This window comes from Sorex fumeus, unplaced genomic scaffold, assembly GCF_029834395.1.
Source record: "Sorex fumeus unplaced genomic scaffold, SorFum_2.1 ptg000020l, whole genome shotgun sequence".
Classification (NCBI taxonomy): Eukaryota; Metazoa; Chordata; class Mammalia; order Eulipotyphla; family Soricidae; genus Sorex; species Sorex fumeus.
The window spans coordinates 8,464,642-8,474,769 of record NW_026606077.1 but is presented as its reverse complement, the minus strand read 5'-3'; the positions used below and the strand labels follow the sequence as shown (position 1 = coordinate 8,474,769).

Genomic DNA, 10,128 nt, shown 5'->3' with positions numbered 1-10,128 from the left:
TTTCATAATTTTATTTATTTATTTTTCTTCTTATATTTATTTATTGAATCACTGTGGGAAAAGTTACTAAGCTTTCAGATTTAAGTCTCGGTCATACAAGGATCAAACACCTTTCCCTTCACCAGTACTCATTTTTCACCACCAAGAACCCCAATGTACCCCCCTCCCACCCTTCCCAATGCCTGTGAGGCAGATGATTTCTACTTAACTCTTCTCTACATTGATTACATTCATTATTTTGACAAAAGATGCACCATTATTGTTTAGAATCCCCCCCCCCCAACAATCAGAATTGCTGAAAAGGCATTGTGAAATACTTTGTCTTCTATAGCTGGTTATGAGAATCATATAATGTCGTGTGGCCGCTATCGTGGCTGCATGAATTTTGGATTTCTGCAAAGAGTCAGATAATTACGAGATTGGTTTCTGTGCATCTGGTGTTATGGCTGTGCCAGAGAGCAACTCGTGGGGGGCAACTAGTGACCTCGGTAGGGCGTGAAGGATGAGTCGGTACCGCCCCCCTTCCCATGAGACTGCAGTTGCCCTACCACTGCCATCTCATACCTGGCTTTTCAATAAGCTCTGAGGCGGCAACCAACTTGCTGCTGGGAGGGGGAAATGGCAGAAGGGAGCAACACCCTTTCCCACCCGGGGAGGCATGGCACCATAGTTTAACGCATGATCCATTCACTTTTCTGCCGCAAGCTCCCGGGCTCTGGATTAAGTCCTTTTGTCTCTGGAGCCATGGCTGTGCCGGAGAGCCGCTAGTGGGGGACAACTTGTGACCTCGGTAGGGCGTGAAGGACGAGCCGGTACCGCTCCCCTTCCCATGAGACGGCAGTTGCCCCGTCACCGCCGGCTCATACCTGGCTTTCCAATAAGCTCTGAGGCGGCGGCCACCTTGTATGTGGTCCAGATGCATTTCTGCCAAAAGCCTCTGGGTTAATCAGCTTGATCAGGAACCAGAGAGGCTGTCTATAGGGGGCGACTTGGGGTCTCGCTGGGATCGGGAGGTAAGGGCCTGTTCCACCCCCATCTGGTGAGGCCCCCACATGTCTCGTCACTGCAGGCCCAAACCTGACTGTCCAGTGGCCTCTGGAGGATGGCAGTCACCAGGCCGCCAAGGGGAACAGGCCAAGGCATGAAACCTATTTCCACCTGGAGTGGCCCAGCATCAGTAACCTATTGCAGGAACAGGACGCATTTCTGCCAAAAGCCTTTGGGTTCTGAGTCTCTGGGATCATGGCCGTTAAGCAGTTCGATCAGGAACCGGAGGGGCCATGCCTCCAATTATATAGCTGAGCCGGAGGTGGTTTGTGAGTGTGTCTCCCACATACCTAACTTTTGGCCATTTATTTTCTTGGTAAACTTTGCCCCAAGTTTTTGGGGTCTGGCCAAAGGCACAGCAGCAGTTTTGGGGTATCTGAAAGTCTGAAGGTGCCATCAGGCTGCCATCGCCTCATAGGTACAGATTGACCTGCTGGCAGCACCATACCCCTTTATTTATTTATTTTCAACTGTGTTGGAATTTCAACCCAGGCTTCATGCGTGGGAGGTCTCAGTCATCACTGAGTCACCTCATCAACCCCTCACACACATACGTTCTTATTGCCCCAGCTAGTATGAGTAATGTTCAGATTCATTGATTCATTCAAATCGTCTCATTAGTACATACTCTTTGAAAGGTTCTATCTTAGGGCATAGGGCATTGGGGAGATGAAAAGTAAATATGTGAAGTTCATGCCCAATTCAATCAGCCTAATCAGTGGCTGAATAAATAACAGTACTCCTACATAGAAAAAAATGTAAATAAGACACATCATTTTTCTTTTCTCTCTTTTTTGGTGGTGGTTGTTGTCATTGCTGGAAATTTAGACAAGCTTGCCCTCAGCTACTCCAACACTGAGCTATATTCCCAGCCCCAAAGCATAGTCCTTATGCTGAACATAGGAAAGAAATAATAGAGATAGATTAATAGATGATGATCTGTATACGAAGTATAATGTGGAGTAAGATACATGAAAGAGATTAGTGCTGGTGGAGGGATGGGTATTTGATCATTGTATAATCTAAACCCAAGCACAAAAAATTGTAAATCTACAACTGTACCTCATGGTGTTTCACTAATAATAATAAATTTTTTAAAAAAAGAAAGAGATTAGTGCTTATATCCAAGATGTATTAGAGCACTCTCAAAGCTTAGAGAACCAATGGGGAGGGACCAGAATAATAGTGTAGGGGTTTTGGCACTTGCCTTGCAACCCTCCAGCCCCAGTTAGAATCCTCGGCCCTACCTATGGTTTCTGAGCATTATCAGGGGTCACTCCTAAGCACAAAGTTAAGAATAGCCCCTGATCACCTCCAAGTCTGGCCCCAGAACAGCAACAAAAAAGAAAAAATGGGAAAGAGAGGAACAGAGACTTAGTTGAAGAAGACAGAGATGGCCAACAAGCATATGAAAAACGTTCATCGTCACTGATTATCAAGGAAATGCAAATCAAAATGGCAATGAGATATCACCTCACCCTGGTGAGAATAGTCTGTATCAGAAGCAGTACTTGTTTCTGATATTCCAGTCTATACCCAAAACAGTAAGTTCTGGTGGGTACATGGTAGGAAAGCAACTCCTACTATCAGTGTCCTCTTGCTGTTCAGTCTCTTCAGAAAAGTTTGGGAACCTCTCAAAACATTATGAGTAGAACTTCCATATGACCCAGTGATTCTATTCCTGGAAATCTACTCAAGAACTTAAGACATTCATATGAAAGGAAATACACCTATGCTCATCACAGCATTACTTACATTAGCCAAGATCTGGAAACAATTCAAGTGCTCAGTAACAGACAATGAATAAAGAAACTGGTATAATGAAATAATAACCGTCAGTTTTGAGAAAAGGTGAAATCTTATAGTTCACTGCAACTTAGAATTGGAGGGAATCATGTGAAGTCAAGTGAGTCAGAGAGTAAAAAAAATGCAGACCAGATTATATTGTTTGTATGTGGCAAAGAAATGTGGCTTAGACAATACCCAGTGGAAACAAACCCTGAGACATGATTAATAGAACTGGGAATAAGGAAAGTTCAAGTGGGGAAGGCAGGGACAGTGGGGATAATGATTTTGAAACACTGGTGAAAGGATTGGTGTATTGTTATAGCTCTGCAACTATACATTAGTGCTATTAACAGCATAGCAATGATACATCAATTGTTTAAAACATTACAGTGCAATGAAAAGAGATTACTTTGCTGAATAGTAGTGAAGGCTTTGTGAGTTAGAATTCTGTGTGTGTGTGGTATCAGGAGTTGAATTTTGATAGGAAGAAACAGGAGAAATTTGGAGGCAGAAATTCATAGGAGGTACTTTAGGGTACATTGGGGGATTGGTATAAAGTATAGAAGGAAGGAAGACTGGGACTGGATTGAATTTATGATAATGTAGATGAGTAAAGGGTATTAATTAAATACAGTATAGTAAATATTGAAGCATAAGATAAAATGAAATGCTGCAACATGAGTGAACCTTGAAACCATGTTAATTAATATATTTCTGGCAGGACAGGGTTCAGACATTGAGGATGATGGGTAAAAGATAAGGAGTTTATTTCTGGAGTGATATGTTTTAAAATTGTATTGGTACAACTCTTGGATATAATAAAAATCAGTGAGTTGCACACATTATGGAGCAAATTATAACAGTAAAGCTGATGCCAAAAATATATTTTAATCTTAGAAAATGGTAAGCTATTGAAACTACCTTGTACTTAGTATGTACTTAATAAATAGTAGCTATTATTGAGTATATACGATTTTGAACTTTGTCCAGTAACAAATAAACTCAACTGACAGTACAGTACTATGTAAGATAGTCTGACAGTGGAAAAACCAGCTATAACATTTTTACAGTTTAGAAGATAATGAAGATAATATAGCTGTTACCTAAAGTAGATATGGAAAGATGGGAATAATTTCTGACTATAACAAATAAACAGAAAATGACATTTTTGTAGCTAGAACAGGAAGGTGAACTCTCTCCATGGTTTGGTTACTGATTGTGATTCCACACATTAAAAGCAACAAAAATTTCTTAATAAAAATGATGCACGCTAAATATGGAGTTACTTTCCTTAGAGTGTTCACAGTTTCATAAGATTAACATAAGGACATCACAATATATTTTTCTAAAGTCAGCCTATGAAGTGAAAAAACTGTATTTTCAAAACTGCATTAAAAATTCCATATGATATTTCTTTGTCAGACTCTAGCATATCTCCTCTCAGCATGTCTATCTGAACCAACTTTTCATCCAGAATTAGAGCCAAATCTGTTTATTTAGTTGATCACCAGATTAAATGGTTGGCTTCGTTTTCTTAACGATACTCAATCAAATGTTTATTGAACCACTAGATTCCAGGGATATTGTTACTCTCAGGGAGAATATTTGTAAACACATAAAATTTCAGATGCTTCTAAGCATTATGAAGAAAATTGTCGGGGCTGGACCAATAGCACAGTGGGTAGGGTGTTTGCCTTGCACGCGGCCAACCCAGGTTTGATTCCCAGCATCTCATATGGTCCCCTGAGCACCTCCAGGAGTAGTTCCTGGGTGCAGAGCCAGGAGTAACCCCTGTGCATCGCTGGGTGTAACTCAAAAAGAAAAAAAAATTGTCTATGGTAATGAGTATGAATAACCAGTAGAAGTGCTGGCAGCAAAGCTACAATATTCAGGAAATACCTCTCTGAAGTGGTGGATTGCATTTGAGATACATAAGCAGATGAGATAACATATTCCTAGCAGAAGCAATCACAAGGGTTTGAGAAATCTTGGTGTATTTGGCACAAGCTCATTTTGTTTGGACAGAAAGACATCTTGACCTGAGCTTAATGACTTGGAAGGTGGAGGAAGGAAAGTGAAGACCAGTCAAAAAGGTATCCTGTCATAGCCATATGTCCTTTGGGGAGCAAAACAGTATGCCGAAAATATACATGTGTAAACACTAGGCCAGAGGTTCCCGAACTTACTTGGCCTGCTGCCCCCTTTAAAAAAAAATCAAAGCTTTCGGTTACACTTTGTAACTACTCTCACGGTGATTAAATAAAGTTATTTTTAAAAAATGAAAAATAAAAGTAAGGTGGAGTTCATGCCCAATTCAATCAGCTAACCAGTGTCTGAATAAATAGCAGTACTCCTACATAAAAAAAAAAAAAATCAGGGCTTGAGCCATAGCACAGCAAGGTAGGACATTTGCCTTGCCTGTGGCCAACCCGGGTTAAATTCCCAGCAACCCAAATGGTTCCCCAGCACCGCCAGAAGTAATTCCTGAGTGCAGAGCCAGGAGTAATCCCTGTGCATAGCCAGGTGCGACCCAAAAAGAAAAAAAAATCAGAATAACAGTGCCCTGCCCCTGCCAGTCTGCCTTCTTTAAACCGAACAAACAACCTGCTCACCCCCAAAGAAGAAAAAAGGTGACTGGAGATATATACTACAGGGATTAGCAGAAGACCCAGTTCAATCCCCGACACAGTCAATGGTCCTTGGAGCATTTTCAGGAGTTACTGAGTACAGAGCCAGGAGCAAACTTTGAGCACCTCAGGGTCTACATCAGTAGAACTCTGTGGACGATAAATACCACTCAGAGTTTTTGCTAAATTATTTGGTTAAATTACAGCTAAGTTCAACACTCATGTCCTGATTCCACTGTTAAATGAGCCAGTGATGGACTTTTGTTAAAGGTCTGAAAAGTTGGGTGCAAAAGAAGTAATCAAATGTACAAAAAGGGGGAAAAAATTTTGATATGGAAAACATCTTTGAACCTATACAGGTGAATATTGATGAGAGGCTGTTGGCTCTCCGTGGGGCGGGGCGGGGCGTTGCCAGCAGTGTTCCGGGGACCAGGACTGCGTTTACTCGTTCCCGCTGGGAACTTCCATCCACTCTCCCACCCCGAGGGGGAGGAAAAGTCGCTAGAGGACTAGATGGCGGGTTTGGAAGGTTCGCAAGCTTGAGTGCCCCGGTGGGGACCGACTTGTTCCGACAGATCCTGGCCTCCACCCGGAGTCGGAGTCGGAGTCGGCAGTTCTAAGGTGGGGCCGCGAGTGTGCCCCTTGTAACACGTTTCCTGGGGGTGCGGCTTGGGCCAGAGGACCCCACTGTGAGAACCACTGTTACCGGAGACTTTTTCACTCTGGAATGAGCACTCTTGGTTTCTTTTTGATTGTCGGGCGGCGATGCTCGGGGCTGACTCCTGCCCTGCGCTCCGGGAATCCCGGGTGGGCCGCCTGCCAGGCGAACGCCCGGAGCGCTGCAGTTCGCGCGCCCTAGACCCGGCTCTGTGCCCGCAGCTCCCTGGAAGCGGGCGGGGGCCAGTCCCACCCGGGGTCCAGCCCAGAGCGAGGGCGCGGGGCGGGGACAGGGCGAGCCCCGGCGGCCCCGTTACGGGCTGGGCGGCCGCCGGCCCCGCCCCGGTCCACCCCCTGCTCCATCTTGCGGCGACCGGGCCGGGCCGTGACGCCGCGCTCGGGGCTCAGGTGAGCAGGGGCGCCGCGGGGGGCTGCGGGGCGGGCGGGCGGGCGGGCGGGGGTCGGCCCGGGGCCGGGCGCCGCGCCCGCGGGAGGCGACCCTGCAGCGGCCCGCTGCTGGACGTGCCGGTGACACAGCGGATTTCGGGGCACCTGGCGGGATGCGGGACCCTCGGCCCCTCCCGGCCGGGGGTCCGGCGGGTGGGCGCGACCCACGCGCCCCGCCCGGGACAGGCGCCGCACCGGGCCCGCTCACCCCGCCCGAGCCGCGGGGAGGGACAGGCGCGAAGTGCCCCCGACCTCGGAACGCCCCGGGTCGCCGCCTCCTCGCGGGGCGCCGGGCCGACCCCCGCCTCCGGGGACCCCGTGCCTCCCCCGACGGGCAGGACTTTGCAGCCCGAGATCGCGGGCTGGGGGCACCGTTCGCGGCCGCCGCCAACTTCAAGCCGCTTCTCGGGGTTCGCGGGGCGGGGCTGCCGTCCTGGCCCCCCAACCGACCAAGGGGCACGTTTTGGGGAAACTGCGGCCCCCGCTCAGGCCACCTCCAGCCGCCTTCCTGTCCGCTCCGTGTCGTCGCCGGCCCCGACGGCCTCCCGGGCTCGTGGGCGCCAGGCCAGCCCCGAGACTCCGAGTGGGACCCACCCTATTGGGAGCTGACTCACTGGGTGGAGCTCCGTGGGACAACCCAGAGTGGTTTTCTGATCTTTGCAAACTTGCTACCGTAGTGACGATCCAAAACAGAGGTTGGGCCGGGAAGACAGGACATGGGTTAAGGCGCTCACCCTGCACGCAGCCGACCCCAGCCCAGCCACCAGACGTGAGCCCTGAGCGCCGACAGGGGTTGCCCCCAAACAGACAAACTAAAGGAAAGTAAAACTGATTCCCCAGCGTAATGATGCTATTACTTGGGCAAAGTTGAATGCTTCTTTGAGCTAACCCTGGAGTTGGGTCGCATTTTTCAAAATAATCTTTTAACATGCACAATTCCAAAGGAGGCTGGAGGTACTTTGAAAAGTAAATCTTATTTTACGTTCTCTCTCCTAGTGACTGTATTCTTTTTTTTTTTTTCTTTTTGGGTCACACCCGGCGATGCACAGGGGTTATTCCTGGCTCATGCACTCAGGAATGACTCCTGGCGGTGCCCAGGGGACCTTATGGGATGCTGGGAATTGAACCTGGGTCGGCCGCGTGCAAGGCAAGCGCCCTCCCCGCTGTGCTATCACTCCAGCCCTGTGACTGTATTCTTTGTGTTGTTTATTTTTGAGCCACCCCCAGAGGTGCTCAGGGCTAACTCCTGGCTCTGTGCTTAGGGATCACTCCTGGTGGTGCTCATGGGACCAAATGGGGTGCCAGGGAAGGAGCCTGACTTGGCGGGGTGCAAGGCAAGCATCTTAACCCACTGTCCTGTTGCAGGGGTCCTTGCTGTATTGTTCCTTCCTGTTTTGTCTTCACACATGAATAAAAAGGGGTTCCTAATTTTAACACCAAAGCATGTCATCATAGGGCTATCTTTAATCCAGACGTCACCATATGGGGTGTTGGGATCAAACCCGGGTCAGCCACGATATACAGGAAAAGCACCCCGCACTCTCTCCAGCCCTTTACCTTTCCATTTATTAACTTCTTTTGTGAATAATTTTCAGATTTCTCTCCTTTCTTTTGATTGTGACCCCTTTGTCCTTGGTCCATCTGTCTGTCCTTACCACTGGCCCTCCTTTATGTCTGTACCAACAAGGCATACAGAGGAAAGCGAAGAACAATTGAAGTCTGTTCCTATTTTTTACATCTTTGCCTACACTGCTCCTTTAGAACTGACTGGACCAGTTTTCTTATTATCTTTTTTACTAGCTTTACTGTGACTCAGGATATCCCACCCGTTCTCTTATTCCCTCTTTCTGGTACTGTCGCAATAACAGCAGTCACGTGCTCGCTCCCACACTGCAGGCCGATCTTGCTTGTGATACTCGCTGTTGGTGGTTGCCCTAGTGCTCACACACATGTTGCAGGGAGATGCACATATGACTGCAGAGAGTGCTCACAAATATTTTTTGTTGTGCTCACATGCCCACACTTAGGATGCAACTGGAAATTGCTGGTGCACTGGTAACCAAACCCAAGTTTGGGTACTCACCGCTTTAAGGCACTGAGAATTGATATGGGGGTGGGGGGAAGAGTTTATTCCAGGGTTAGTAACTTGAGGATTCATGTCTCAAAAACAAAACAAAAGAACGGGGACTGTAGCAATAGCACAGCAGGTAGGGCGTTTGCCTTACATGTACCAAGCCAGTTTGATCCCCAGCATCTCTTAGCATCCGCTATGGGCCTGCCAGGAGTGATCCTGAGCACAGTCAGGAGTAAGCCCTCAGCATAGCTGCGTGTGGGCCAAGAACAACAAAAAAGGAAAAGTCATCTTCCTATTCAGGTGGGGGCTAGGGATGTATATATGATGGTTTGGGGAGAGAGAAGGAATGTCCGGTGATGGGTGGAGCAGGAGGGGGTTGGCTTCAGGGGCTGTTTGAGCTGGTGTTGGTGGGTGCTGGATTCTTGGAGGATGTCAGTCTGTTCTCTGTGACCTGTCCCCGGGAGAAGAGAGTCTTTGGACCTGATTAAGAACCCAGAGGGGCCGGAGTGATAGCACAGCGGTAGGGCAATTGCCTTGCACGTGGCCGACCTGGATTCGATCCCCAGCATCCTACATGGTCTCCAGAGGAACTCCAGGAGTAATTCCTAAGTGCAGAACCAGGAGTAATTCCTAAACATCGCCAGGTGTGATCCCCAAAAAACAAAACAAAACACACCTAGGAGGGATCTGAGCCCATTGCTTCCACCACTGTCTGTAAAGAACCTGTGTAACACCAGACACACAGCATAAGATCATTTCTTAGGCTGGAGGGACAAGGAGGGAGAGTGACTCTAAGGCACAAATAAGACGGAGTCGCTAAAACTTGCTCACTTCCAATGCTACTAGAAATTGGCATCCTCCTGGGATGGCAGACAGCAGGGCTGCCACCATCGCACTCAGCATGTGGTGGCAGCAGGGATGGCGCTCACTGCCCCATACTTGAAAGGCAGGCGCTTACCCCTGAGCCATCTCCTGACCCCACTCCCATTCATTCGTAATTTAGAAAGCTCTTGGCTTCTGCCCTGTGCCTATTCTTTTTCTTTTTTTTCTTTTTGGGTCACACTCGGCGATGCTCAGGGGTTACTCCTGGTTCTGCACTAAGGAATTACTCCTGGCAGTGCTGGGGAGACCATATGGGATACCGGGGATTGAACCCGTGTTGGCTGCGTGCAAGGGAAACACCCTACCCCTGCACTGTTGCTCTGGCCCCCTATGCCTATTCTTGAGGAATACTAGAACTTAAGTTTATTCTCATTTTCCTATATGTACTAAAATGCAGAGTACTTTTTTCTTCATCTTTCTGTCAAAACCTAAAACTGTACTTATTATCTAATGAGTTGAATTAGACTTTGGGGATATCTTGATATCAAATCCATACAAATCATTTGCTGATGTGTTGAGGAAAAGAACCAAATACGTGAGAAATTTTATTATTTTTTTAATTTGGGGGTGGGGTGGCCTACGCTCAGCGGTGTTCAGAGCTTGCTT

At 47.6% G+C, this 10,128-nt stretch overlaps 1 protein-coding gene across 2 annotated transcripts in view; it reads left to right on the top strand.

The window, feature by feature from the left end:
* Positions 1-6,453: 6,453 nt before the first annotated feature.
* The window catches only part of ANXA7 (annexin A7), a 34,181-nt gene continuing 30,506 nt past the window's right edge, over positions 6,454-10,128 (top strand). For both annotated transcript variants that reach the window (XM_056113361.1, XM_056113360.1), the window contains exon 1: positions 6,454-6,527. The gene's annotated coding sequence lies outside the window, so the exon portion shown is untranslated. The remainder of the gene's footprint in view (positions 6,528-10,128) is intronic.